Below are 12,551 nucleotides of genomic sequence, written 5' to 3'. Positions count from 1 at the left end.
GTATGTTGTGATAGGCATGTGTAGGACCCATGGATCATGAAAGGTATGTTGCTGGGGGTTGAGCATCATAGCAGTAGACCTAAGTCCTTAGGTTTTCCATTTCTTCTCCTTTCAGGGTCTGGTGCCCCTTTGAGTTGTGGGGAGCTTGCTTCTGATGATGAGCTTGGAGAAGCCATCCTAGTATCCATGGCTGTTCCTGTGATTTGGACAAAGTGTTTGTTGTTGAATGTAAAATTCTTTTGGGTGAGGATAAAATGGATGAGAAAAGAATGCCAACAGGAAAGGCAAAGTTGTCCAGTGCTCAAAAAAATTTCCACAAAGAACTCCCACACCAAATCAGTGATATAGACCACCGGCAAGAAAAGGACTGTTGAAGATTGTGATTACTAAAGTGAAATTGATAAAATGTAATCTGGCTAAAAGGAAATGTCTCAGTAGGTAATTTCCTCTGTCTCCCACCCTCCAGGAAAGTGGTGCACAACAAATCAAGATCTGAGAATAGTATAGCTATTGTGGGCCTTCATGCTGAGTACTAATGGGACAGTCCTGGGCTCAGTATGATATGAGGAAAGAGGACATATCTAAATTTGCCAGGACACAAACCATTTAGCACTTTGCAGGTGAAACTCAACAATAAAAATTGCAGCCAAAAATCATGTCAAGCACTCCCTTGCAGAAAATATCACATAATAAACAGTCACATTCTGCCCTAATTGAAATTTCTAAACAGTTTGAATAGTCTAACCTTGATGAGACAAATATATCAATAAATTCTTTGCAGAACACAGATGACAAAATACATTCTTGGCAGCCATTGCTACCTGAACAGCAGCTAAGAGCAAGCAAAGGACCTATGTTGTGAATCTGAGTAACAAATGCTAGATATATCCCTTATTTGTTTTCTCATGTAATTATGATGGCTGAAATTTTGGCAGACCAGGGATTAAACTGTGGACCTCCATAGCTAAAAGTCTAAAGCTCACTCACTTGGGCTGTAATACATTCATCTCCTCTGAAGATTGGGGACAGAAGGGGACCTGTAACACACACCAGATGATTACATGATCTCTGTAATGCCTTATGGTCACTTCACCCAGCACATAAGCATTACCTAACTCAAATCTAGATTGAGTCTCATCAGTTTCCCAGTCCTGGTTGGGCACTGTTATGACTGAGGTAAATAGTACTGGATGGATTAGATGAAATGGAGGTGTAGAGCTTTATGTCATCCATATTCTGAAGACACTGCAGCTCATACCTCCCTGTTAGCCTGCTGGCAGCCTCATACAGCAGCTAAACAGGAGAGGATGACAATTAAAACCGGTGAAACCCAACAAGAGAGAATTCTCGGTGCAGATAAACAAGATCATCTAGAATCTTGCTAAGAAAGAAGAGACTGGAGCTACTCTCATCATTCTGTCAAAAAAAAACACATGGTTATGTTAAAGATAGCTGACACATATAGCAGAATCAGCACTGATGCGTGATCATTGTGCACAGCCAGAAAGAAATCATCTTGAACCAGGATGTAATAATTATTTCCTTAATTGATGCTGGAATCTTGCTTTCCAACAGCAAAATATTGATGGTTGATTTCAAAGTGCCCCAAAGACTTGCCTTCACCAAATAAGATTGGCGAGTATCCAACTTGCATGTTGCAACCTGAATGTGCTCTGGCACCTCCAGAATCTCAGAGAGTAACAGCAACTGAAATTCCTCTTCAAAAACAGAAATGATGCTAATAAGAAGGGAAAATATTTGAAGAGCTTGTCAAGACTCAGACCTCATCAGTGATCAATGGCATTAGATCATCAAGTTGGTGTGAAGCCTTAGGCTTTTGCTGGACTCATCACCACTCCAGGAGTAAATACAGCTAAATACAAGGTGGAACAGAGTGTTTAGCATAATAAGTTAACACTGGTTGCAAGAGATCATTAAAGGTGAAGTGGACTGTTAACACCTCTGCAGTTGTAAGAAAAGGATGGTTATTTGGTTACACATTGTTGTAATGAGCATAAATCCTGTGTCTTTATTGAGTCTATAATTTATTGGGTCTATCAAAGTTATGATTTAAAAATGCTTGTCTTTTGAAGGTGTTGTGCAGGTTTTCTTTGAGGATGAAGGCTGAAAAATCAGATACGCGTGATCATTTTGTGAGAAGTGTTTGCCCATGGGTGCTAGGTGTTTTTGTCTTTTATTGTGTTTTTGTATGAGTTCATTTGAGCGAGTAGTGATTCCACTCTATTTAGTTATCTTGGTTCTTATTTTTTACCTATAACCATTGTGTTTAAGAAGGAACTTGTAAGAAGCAGTAGCTATATAGAGAGAGGGAGAGAGAGAGATACAGACACATGCTATATAGATTTTAATGACTTCTGGCAATAGGACTGAAATACTTAGCACTTAAGTAAAAAGAAAAGGAGTGGCATCTTAGAGACTAACAAATTTATTAGAGCATAAGCTTTCGTGAGCTACAGCTCACTTCATCGGATGCATGAATACATCAGATACAGACTAACACGGCTACTACTCTGAAACTTAGCCCTTAAGTAGTGCTTTTATAATTTCAAAGAACTTACTGAACAAACATTAAATAAACAATCTTCAAAACATCACTGTAAATTAGAGAAATATTATTTACTTCCATTTTCAAAAGGGGGAACTGAGATGCAGATATTTGTAATATGCCCAAAGTCACACAGGGAGTCATTGGCAATACCTGAATTAGAGCTCAGGAGTTCTTGCCTCTGAGTTTTGTTTTCAATCCACTACACCACATTGACTACTATGTTCTGCACTATTTATTTCCAAAAGGGTTAAAAGAAATAAAATTCTGGGGTTTTGGGTTCCATTTCTGTGAGGCACAATCAGTAACAGTAATTGGCCCAATTATGGTAATGATTTTACAATAGAGACCAACCAAAAGGTTTTGATGGGTAAACCTCTATAGAATTAGTTAAGGTAAGGATTTAAAATTTTAGTTGCTTAATTTCTAAAGCTTCACCAAATTTATTCTAACTGCTTTGGTCTGGAAATTGAGCTGTGAATCTTGTGACAACAGGGTTTCTTGTGAAACTCAGCCTAGAAATAATGTGCATATTTTTTAACAGTGAGGGTAATGACCATTGGAACAACTTACCAAGGGCTTTGGTGGATTCTCCATCACAAGAAATTTTGAAATCATGAATGGATGTTTTACTAAAAGAGATGCTTTAGTTCAAGCACAGCTATTGGAATTGAAGCAGAAATTAGTACAGGGAAATCCTATGGCCTGTGTTATGCAGAAGGTCAGATGGTCCCTTCTGGTCCTAAAATGTGTGAACCTATGAAAGTGTTCAGTGTGGCAAGAAGTAGCACTTGGGATGGTACTCTGGTACTAAGATACATGCAGTGGTGAGCTGAGCCAGTTCTCACTGGTTCATGCGAAGTGGTTCTTAAATTTTGAACCAGTTTTAGAACTGGTTGTTAACCTGCTTCCCTGCAGGGGGCGCTGAGGCTTTGATGGGCTCTGGCCGGGAAGTGATGTAATTCCTCCGGCCGCCGGGGGCGCGGCGCAGCGGGAGCCATGTAGGCTGCCACCTGGCCCTGGGCATGAGCCCTGCCGCTGCTGCTCCCCTGGCCCTGGGGCTCCCGATACTGCCTGGTGGGTGCCCAGCTGCTCTGCTGGGCCTGGGCTGCGTCCTGCTGCTCTCCCCGTGAGTACCCACCACCCTGCCCACAGCCAGCCCCTGCAGCACCCCCTGCCCTGCCTCCAGCCACCCCCATCTCCAACCACCCCCTGTCTGCAGCCAGCCCCTGCCGCACCCCCTGCCCTGCCTCCAGCTACCCCTGCACCCTCTGCCCGCAGCCAGCCCCTGCCGCACCCCTTGCCCTGCCCATAGCCAGCCCCTGTCTCCAGCCACTCCCGCACCCCCTGCCCTGCCTCCAGCCACCCTCGCACCCCCTGCCCGCAGCCAGCCCCTGCTGCACCCCCTGCCCTGCCCGCAGCCAGCCCGTCTCCAGCCACCCCTGCCCTGCCTGCAGCCAGCCCCTGCCGCACCCCCAGCACCCCTTGCTCACACCAGCCCCTGTCTCCAGCTACCCCTGCACCCCCTGCCTGCAACCAGCCCCGGCCGCATGCACCCCCTGCCCTGCCCACAGCCAGCCCCTGTCTCTAGCCACCCCCTGCACTGCCCGTACCTGCCCGTCTCCAGCCACCCCCTGCCCTGCCCGCACCAGCCCCTGCCGCACCCCCTGCCTTGCCCGCAGCCAACCCGTCTCCAGCCACCCCCGCACCCCCTGCCTGCAGCCAGCCCCTGTTGCACACACCCCCTGCCCTGCCTGCAGTCAGCCCCTGTCTCCAGCCACCCCCTCACCCCCTGCCTGCAGCCAGCCCCTGTTGCACACACCCCCTGCCCTGCCTGCAGCCAGCCCGTCTCCAGCCACCCCCGCACCTCCTGTCCTGCCTGCAGCCAGCCCCTGCCACATGCACCCCCTGCCCTGCCCGCAGCCAGCCCCTGCCCTGTCTCCAGCCAGCCCTGCAACCTCTGCCCTGGCTCCAGTCAGCCCTGCACCCCCTGCCTGCAGCCAGTCCCTGCCGCACCCCCTGTCCTGTATACAGCCAACTCCTGCCGCTCGCACCCCCTGCCCTGCCCGCAGCCAGCCCGTCTCCAGTCAGCCCTGCACCCCCGCTGCCCGACCTGCAGCCAACCCCTACCTCCAGTCAGCCCCTCCCTGCCTGTAGCCAGTCCCTGCCGCATGCACCCCCTGCCCTGTCTCCAGTCCGCCCTGCACCCCCTGCCTGCAGCCAGCCCCGCCGCACCTCCTACCCTGTATCCAGCCAACCTCTGCCGCACGCACCCCCTGCCCTGCCCGCAGCCTTCCCCTGTCTCCAGCCAGCCCCACACCCCTTTGCCTCCAGCCAACCCCACACCTTCCTGTCTCCAGCCAGCTCCGCATCCCTGCCCTGCCCGCAGCCAACCCCACACCCCCTTGCCTCCAACCAACCCCGCACCCTCCTGTCTCCAGCCAGCCCTGCATCCCCTGCCTAGAGCTAGCCCTGCCCCACGCCCCTGTCTGCAGCTGGCCCCACGTCCACTGGTGCCCTGCAGTTCCCAGGGCAGTAACCCTGCACACCTGCTTCAATGAGGGGGGCAGGGAGCAGCTGGGATGCACACGTGCACTCTAGGGTGACCAGACGGCAAGTGTGAAAAATCAGGACAGGGGTTGGGGGGTAATAGGAGCCTATATAAGAAAAAGAAGTCCCAAAATCGGGACTGTCCCTATAAAATCAGGACATCTGATCACCCTAGCACACCCCCAGGGAGCGGGGGGGACCCACACATGTGAAACGGAGCTCATCTCTAGTTCAGGCCCATCTTTTTAAAAAAGAACTTTAGGCAGGGTTAACATACATCCGTAATTTCCCGGACAGGTCAGGCTTTTTGATTCTTAAATCGCCGTCCAGGAGGAATTTTTAAAATTTAAAAATTCCTCCCAGGAAAATACGGACATATGTTAACCATGTTGGTACAAAAAATACATACTGGGGCACATCCCTTAAATCAGAACTTTTTATAGGGAACCAGTTGTTAAGATTTTGGCAGCTCATCACTGGATACATGTCCTTGCTGAGACCTGAGCTGTATGAACGCTGAACATTTTGGTTAGTTTTCTTAAAACTTCAAAATGTTAAGTGTTGGGTGAAGGTTTCTGTTCATTCCTATTTCATTAAAAAAATGCACCCAACTCTTCTAGAAGGATATGTGTTTTAGAAAAGCATTTTCAAAAGGTTCAAGTTAATGCAGTTTCCTTTATCAAAGGGCTTCCGCACATTAAACAAGACTATTTTCTTGCTGTAGAGAACAGCTGGTTTTGAGTACTCTGTTTACTAATATGCCAGAAACAAGATGACACAAAAACAAGATGAAACAAATAAAAACCCATCATCACTGAGTCTAAATTATCATTATATATGAAGGTCTCTTTAACTCTGAAGTAAACTGTCATAATCCTTAAAATGCAGAGTCGTTGTAGCCATGCTGGTCCCAAGATATTAGAGAGACAAGGTGGATGGGGTGATATCTTTTATTGACCCAACTTGTGTTGATGAGAGAGACAAGCTTTCGAGCCACACAGAGCTCTTTCTTGAAACCTGGTCTCTCTCACCAACAGAAGTTGGTCCAATAAAAGATATTACCTCACACCCCTTGTCTCTCTAATAATCTGTAACAGGCAGAAGGAAGTGGGACCAACTTTGCTAGCAGAGGTTCTATGCCCGGCCAGAGTTTAAAGTTGCCTTTCCCTGCCTTTATTAGGGGAGAGTTCTGTCCAGCAATCTCAGGAGTGAATCTCTTTTGCACCCGTAGGAGCTCCTGCACCAGTGGTTAATAGGTCCCTGAATCTTTCTCCATGTATGAGATCAAATAATTATACTTGGCACTTATAAAATGCCTTTCATCTAAAGCTCTCAAAGCCCTTTTCAGCATGAATTATCCTCACAACACCTCTCTGTATAATTCCCATTTTACAAATTAAATCAAGCCACGGGGAGGTGAAGCGTTTTACCCAAATTCACAGTTGCTTGCAAAGCTAGAAATACAATCCAGATATCCTGACTCCAAAGTCCCTACTCTAATCCCTATACAGTGCTCACCACTGAAGTTTTTACAGTTTTGCTGTTACAAATAGGTAATATTACCATTGTTTTCCTTATACTCATGCATGGGGAATGCCATAATGTGTGAATTATTTGCAAAGGCATTTGTACAGATTGCGGTGGCGACAACTGTAACACAGAGTCATCCATCTGAATCATAAATAAAATTGACCAAAATGCAAGTAGTATGCAGGTTTCTCAAGAAAGCACTAAAGAGCACTTAGTTCTGACCTTAAGTAACATAAATCTGAGTTACTAAAGAGCAATCTTGTACTTAAAAGGAGATCTTGTTTAAAGAACGAGGAGTAATGGTCTCAAGTTGCAATGGGGGAGGTTTAGATTGGATATTAGGAAAAACTTTTTCACTAAGAGGGTGGTGAAACACTGGAATGCGTTACCTAGGGAGGTGGTAGAATCTCCTTCCTTAGAGGTTTTTAAGGTCAGGCTTGACAAAGCCCTGGCTAGGATGATTTAACTGGGACTTGGTCCTGCTTTGAGCAGGGGGTTGGACTAGATGACCTTCTGGGGTCCCTTCCAACCCTGATATTCTATGATTCTATGATTCTATGAAATCAGTTATTAACAGGCATACAGAAAAAGTGGAGGGGACGTGGTGGAGGAGGGACTCTTTGAGCAAAATAATCTGTTTTCCTTTTTAAAATCCTTTAGAGGGTATAATAATTAAGTGCTTTATTGTGTTTTTTAAAACACTGTCTATGAATGTGTGTGGGGAAGTGCACCATCCTGGCAGCAGTTCCTGAGGGCCTGATTTCCATGTCGCTTACACCATTACACTTTACAGCATTACACATTACACATTACAGCATACTCTTATGTACTTCTTGGTTTACATCAGTGTGAGAGGACAATCAGGCCATCTAGCATTCATGGAGGCACAATATCTGGATGAATGATGAAGGGGCAGCCAAGTGTGTGATGTGCATTCTATCTACAGTGGCTGAGCTTTGCAGGTTGGTGTAGAATGAAAAGCCAGGCCATGCCCAATCCCACTCTGTCCCCTTTGGTAATTCTAGCACTGGTGACTCTAGAGACTCTCCTGATGCTTGTACTTTGGCAATGTAAGGACTGAGATGTTGGCTATTGCGTACCCTGGGTAGAAAGAGAGGCCCATAATGCACTCTTCCTCTCTTCCCTCTTCTGTAAGTCCATACAGGGCTAGCTCCAACCTAGCCTCATATTGCTTCTTTGTCGTTTAACCTAATAATATACAATAGCACAACTAAAATGTTTAAAAAGGAAGGCATTATTTATTTGTTCAATATAGGCAAAAATCACTGCTGGCAAACATTTTCCAACTCTACTATAGTCAGTGGAATTGATTGCTCTTGTTTATTCAGTGGAGATATTGGTCCTATGAATTTAAGATGTTACACTTGAAGTTCTTGTTATTAAAAGGCCTCTGTTCATCTGACATCCACGTTTCAAAAGCTTATAGAAAATGGATAAAATGTAACATTTAATTGTCTTGCAGTCTCTAGCATCCCTAGGAGTGGACTTTTCTCTCAAGGTACATCCAAACAAGTCCTAAATCTTTATTATTTTCCACAGTTGCTGTTATTCTGTAAATCTGTTGTAACAGCATCTAGTACTTCCAGTCAAGTGAGGAGCCTGGTGCATCAAAAGCCACCTCCAGTACTATTAATGTGTAGGCCTGCAAGGAGAATGAGAAAATTAGCTGATTCTCCCCTTCTTTACTGTTTCTCAGTCCCCCAAATTAATACAAATCAATTGCAAGTGTTCCACATCGTTAGAGTAGCAAAAATTCTAAAGACATTTAATTTTAAAAACTCCTAGAAATTTGAAAATAAACATCTGTCCAGTTTTTGTGTCTTCTACATGACAAAATGTTTATTAATTTCCGCTGTTTTAAGTAGCAAAGCTTCTTGGTAAAAATGATTTTCTAATGACATTGGCTTTCTAGAGAATGCAACTTTGCTAGTGAGAATTTAATGACTGCCCTATGAAAATTGTTGTTAACTCGTGGAAGTGGTGACATTTTGCAGATCAGTCCCTGACTACACCATAGTCTGCTCAAAAAGTGCTTTGCACATACTATTTAATGCTTTTAATTGCAAGTCTTAGTCTGCTTTCTCTTGCTTGCAATCAATGTCTGTTGCAATAGAACATCTCTAATTCTCAACTGAAAAGTAATTTACAAGCATATATTTTCTACTGAAATTTAATTCAGCAGATTATTTAATTGTGTCCTATGATAGTGAAAAGCCAGTTTCTCATTGGTATAAAGCATTCACAAACAAATACATAGAAAGGGACAAATTTATATATACCTTAAATACAAAATAAGCAATAACAGGCTGTCCGGTGTCCAAATATACACACTCATTTTTAAATAAAGAGTCATAGATTTTCTTTACATGATGTTTTGGAAAGTTTCATTTGATTTTATTATAGTTTTTATAGATGTTGGATAGTACAACGCTACTTTCATTTTGTTACTTCTCCTATTGTTCTTCTGAACGTGAGTACAAATTTCCTAGGAGTTCATCGGTTCCTTAGTATCCTATATCCAATCCCTTTGCCTTGATGGGAGATTTTTCTGAGATACAACTGCATTATTTGCCTCTTTATGAGTTTTTAAATTATTCATAAGTACTGATTTAGTCCCTTTTCCCTTTCATTTTATGCTTATCCTATCTGCAGCCTCTTCTCTCTACCTCTATCTTACTTGCAAAGCCATTCTTTCTGAGAACCCTGATGCATCTCTTTCACAAAAGTGTTCTGTCTCCACCAGTTTGTGTGTTAGAGCTGCATGTTCATTCCAAAATCTGCTTCTCTTCTCAATGTACTGCAGTGCTGTTCTTGCTTATGTTTTAAAAGATAGTAGGCATTTGGTTTTCTGCTCACAAAGATATCTGTGCTAATCAAATGCAAAAGTGACTTGGCATGCACATTCTGATGTTTTTGGAATCTCATCAAGCCATGTATTAATGTGTCTCTAATGGTATGATTTCTTTTCACACCTCTACGGTGATTGAAACTCAGTCCTTTTAAGTGAGATATCCTAACCAGTGTCTGGCAGTTCCAATTAGCTTCTCTTGGCCTGAAGTGCATCACAAACGGTAACAAGGTCTCCCAGGAACACTTTTGTTGCAAGTACTGTAGTCATATTTCCTCATTAGTTCCTTTCAATTGTCACTAATGCCATGTTCCAAGCTTTTGAGAAGTAGACCAAAAACAGAAAAACTAGGTATCTGTGTAGAATAGACAATTATTTTTCATATTTCAAGACCCCTTTGAATGCCTTTGATAGTTTTGAAGCTTACACAGTTTAATTTATTAACCGTTACCACTCACTTAAGTCAGAGGATTTAGTGATTTGTTGCTTCAGAAAAGAGAAAAAATATTTGTCATGGCCAATGGTTCATTTTCTAAATTTGTGATTTTTTAACATTATTTTTAGTCTTTTAATGAAATTTTGCACAAACTATGAGCAAAATAAGAAAAACATAAAGTGTTTAAACAAGTTGTATGTACTTTTATATGGGTACCATCAAAAACCAATAGGCATCAATTTTTGGTATGCTCTGCGTGTGTCACAGATCATGCTGTTTTTCTGCTCCACTTCAGCGCAGTTCTTGGGAGGATAACAGTTTTTGGAGACTCTTGCCCTTGCAGATGCTCTAAAGACGCTCCGCCTGCTTGTGTATGTAGAACTGAGAAGGGCTGAGCAAAGGAACAGCACAATATGGAGGTGCACTGTTGCACACTATCTCCAGGGTTTGTCAACAGTGGTCTTTATAACCTAGGAAGCTGAGATTTTAACAGTGTTACAGTTGTTTTTTGTCAAGTTGTCATGCTTTTCAGAAATATGAAGACATTTTTAACTAATAAGTATAAGAGGCATTTTGATCCTGCCATCCTCAGAACATCACTGAACCATGGGAGTTTGAAACTCCATTCATCATCACAGTACTGAACAGATTCTGGTTGCTTACAAATTCATAACACATTTCGTATTGTAACACTTCATATTTACATTAGTTATGTTCTTCCTCTGTGAAATATTATTTAATTGGTTTTGTATTGTGAAATCATGTTGTGCTTTTGCCTTTTCCTGGGCTCTGTACATTTGCTTGTTCAGGCTACCAACTATCAAATTTGATAAAAACTAACTGCATATCAGTCTGTCAGAGAGTAGTCTTCATAAAATTTATGGCGGATATGGAAAAGGCTTAGCAAGATGGCACAAGGGCTTTTCCTTTGGCATCTTCAGATTGAGTGAATGAGTAATCACATCCCTCCCACAAAATTCACTATTTATAGTTCGCTCTTCTTTGGAATTTTTCCTTTGTTAGATGGTTCTAAAGAGTTCTCCTCCTTTAGAAAAGTCACAAATCAAGTCAGAAGATTATATTTTTACTGAGCTCAGTTCCTGAATATCTTGTTTTTATTCTTCAAGCTCTACTAATTGAATTTCTTTAGCCTCTAGATTAGGAATAATTCATTGTTTTGATTGTAAAATTGAGGGGTGAGAGGTGCTCAAAAGAATATGTACATGTCAAGTGTATTTTCATAGTCTGGGAAAAACAAAAATTATTTTTATCGTTATTCTAAGACTTGCTCCTATTTCCAACTTTCTTTCTGCAAAAATGTTTGCTCCTTCTGTAGATACATTGACATTAAATAATAAATTGTTCAAAATAATAATTTTAAAAAAAATCTAACATTTTATGAAAATTGGTGCAAATCAGCCACAGTATAAACTTAATGTCTTAAAAAGACAGATATGGCTACAATTTGGGATAATTTTTTGATAGATTATAGCAAACAGACTAAATATGACTTGGTCCTTGCTTTGTAGAAAAGGTTAATATCATTTGGTGCTTTTACCCTTTTTCTTTGATTTCATTTTTAACAATGATTAATAAAGGTAATGAATATACAACTACTTTCCCCTCTCCCTTTCATATTGTAAGGGATATGTTCACAAAAATAGTTTTAATATGTGTTCTTTCGTATACACGTTGATTAGTATGTGAGGAAGGCAATGTAAAGTGTTTTTGATATCCCTACAAATTAATTTACATGAGGGTGAGCTACAGAAGGGAACTAAAAGTGAAAATTAAATGGTGGAGCATAGAGGCAGCTGAAGGCGAATATAGGCATTTCTATAATATTGTTGTAGCTATATTAAAGATCGCATGCTTTCAAAGAAATATGTGATCAATTTATTTATTTGGATGCCCCAGGTGATTCAGTGTTTTCATAAAATAAAAAATGGACACATTTTGACAATGGGTTTCATGTATTCAAATGTAGTGCAATCAGCTGAAAATAGTGAAAAATTTACTCGGATTGTAGAAAGTTGAACCGTGTTTTCAATTTAAATTCTGTGTAGTTGCTCTGAAAACCGCAGAGGATTCCACAAGCCATGCAATGGGGGTTCAGCTCTCACAATTAGAATAGCACAATTGGGCAAAATTAAAGAATAGGCAGTATATGCAAGTCCCTTGGGTCCTAGTTAGTGAACTCATGTGATTATGTTAAAATTTAAGCAAGCTTTCGTTAAAAATAATGAAATCTTGTATTTATGCTCATGGAGAAAAGTTGTAAAATATAAACTGAGTGTAAATCAATGCACTGCATCTGTCTCAGTCTTCAGCAAACCTGAAAAACCGTTCTGAGAAACATAAATTGCCTCCAGAGTTGGGTGCTCCTGAACCCCAGAAACCTCTCCTAATGCCATTCCTAAGAGGTGTGGGGCCATAACATGGGTAGGGGGAAGCCATTTAGGGCAATGGATTGCCTTCACGTGGCCCTGAACACGGTGTGTTTGCAATGTTTCATAATTGACGACAAAATGAAAAACTAGGTTGTTTCTTTGGTTTGACTCTCTTCAGGTAGTAATGTTCAGGATTAATTATAATGCTGT

The 12,551-nt window shown here is 42.2% G+C and overlaps 1 protein-coding gene across 8 annotated transcripts in view; it reads left to right on the top strand.

The window, feature by feature from the left end:
• FBXL17 (F-box and leucine rich repeat protein 17) overlaps window positions 1-12,551 on the top strand; it is a 478,686-nt gene that overhangs the window by 303,378 nt on the left and 162,757 nt on the right. The gene's annotated exons all lie outside the window — the stretch shown is intronic.

This window comes from Dermochelys coriacea, chromosome 5 (assembly GCF_009764565.3).
Source record: "Dermochelys coriacea isolate rDerCor1 chromosome 5, rDerCor1.pri.v4, whole genome shotgun sequence".
NCBI lineage: Eukaryota > Metazoa > Chordata > Testudines > Dermochelyidae > Dermochelys > Dermochelys coriacea.
The sequence above is the reverse complement of the archived record's forward strand: the minus strand, read 5'-3'. Positions and strand labels throughout refer to the sequence as shown.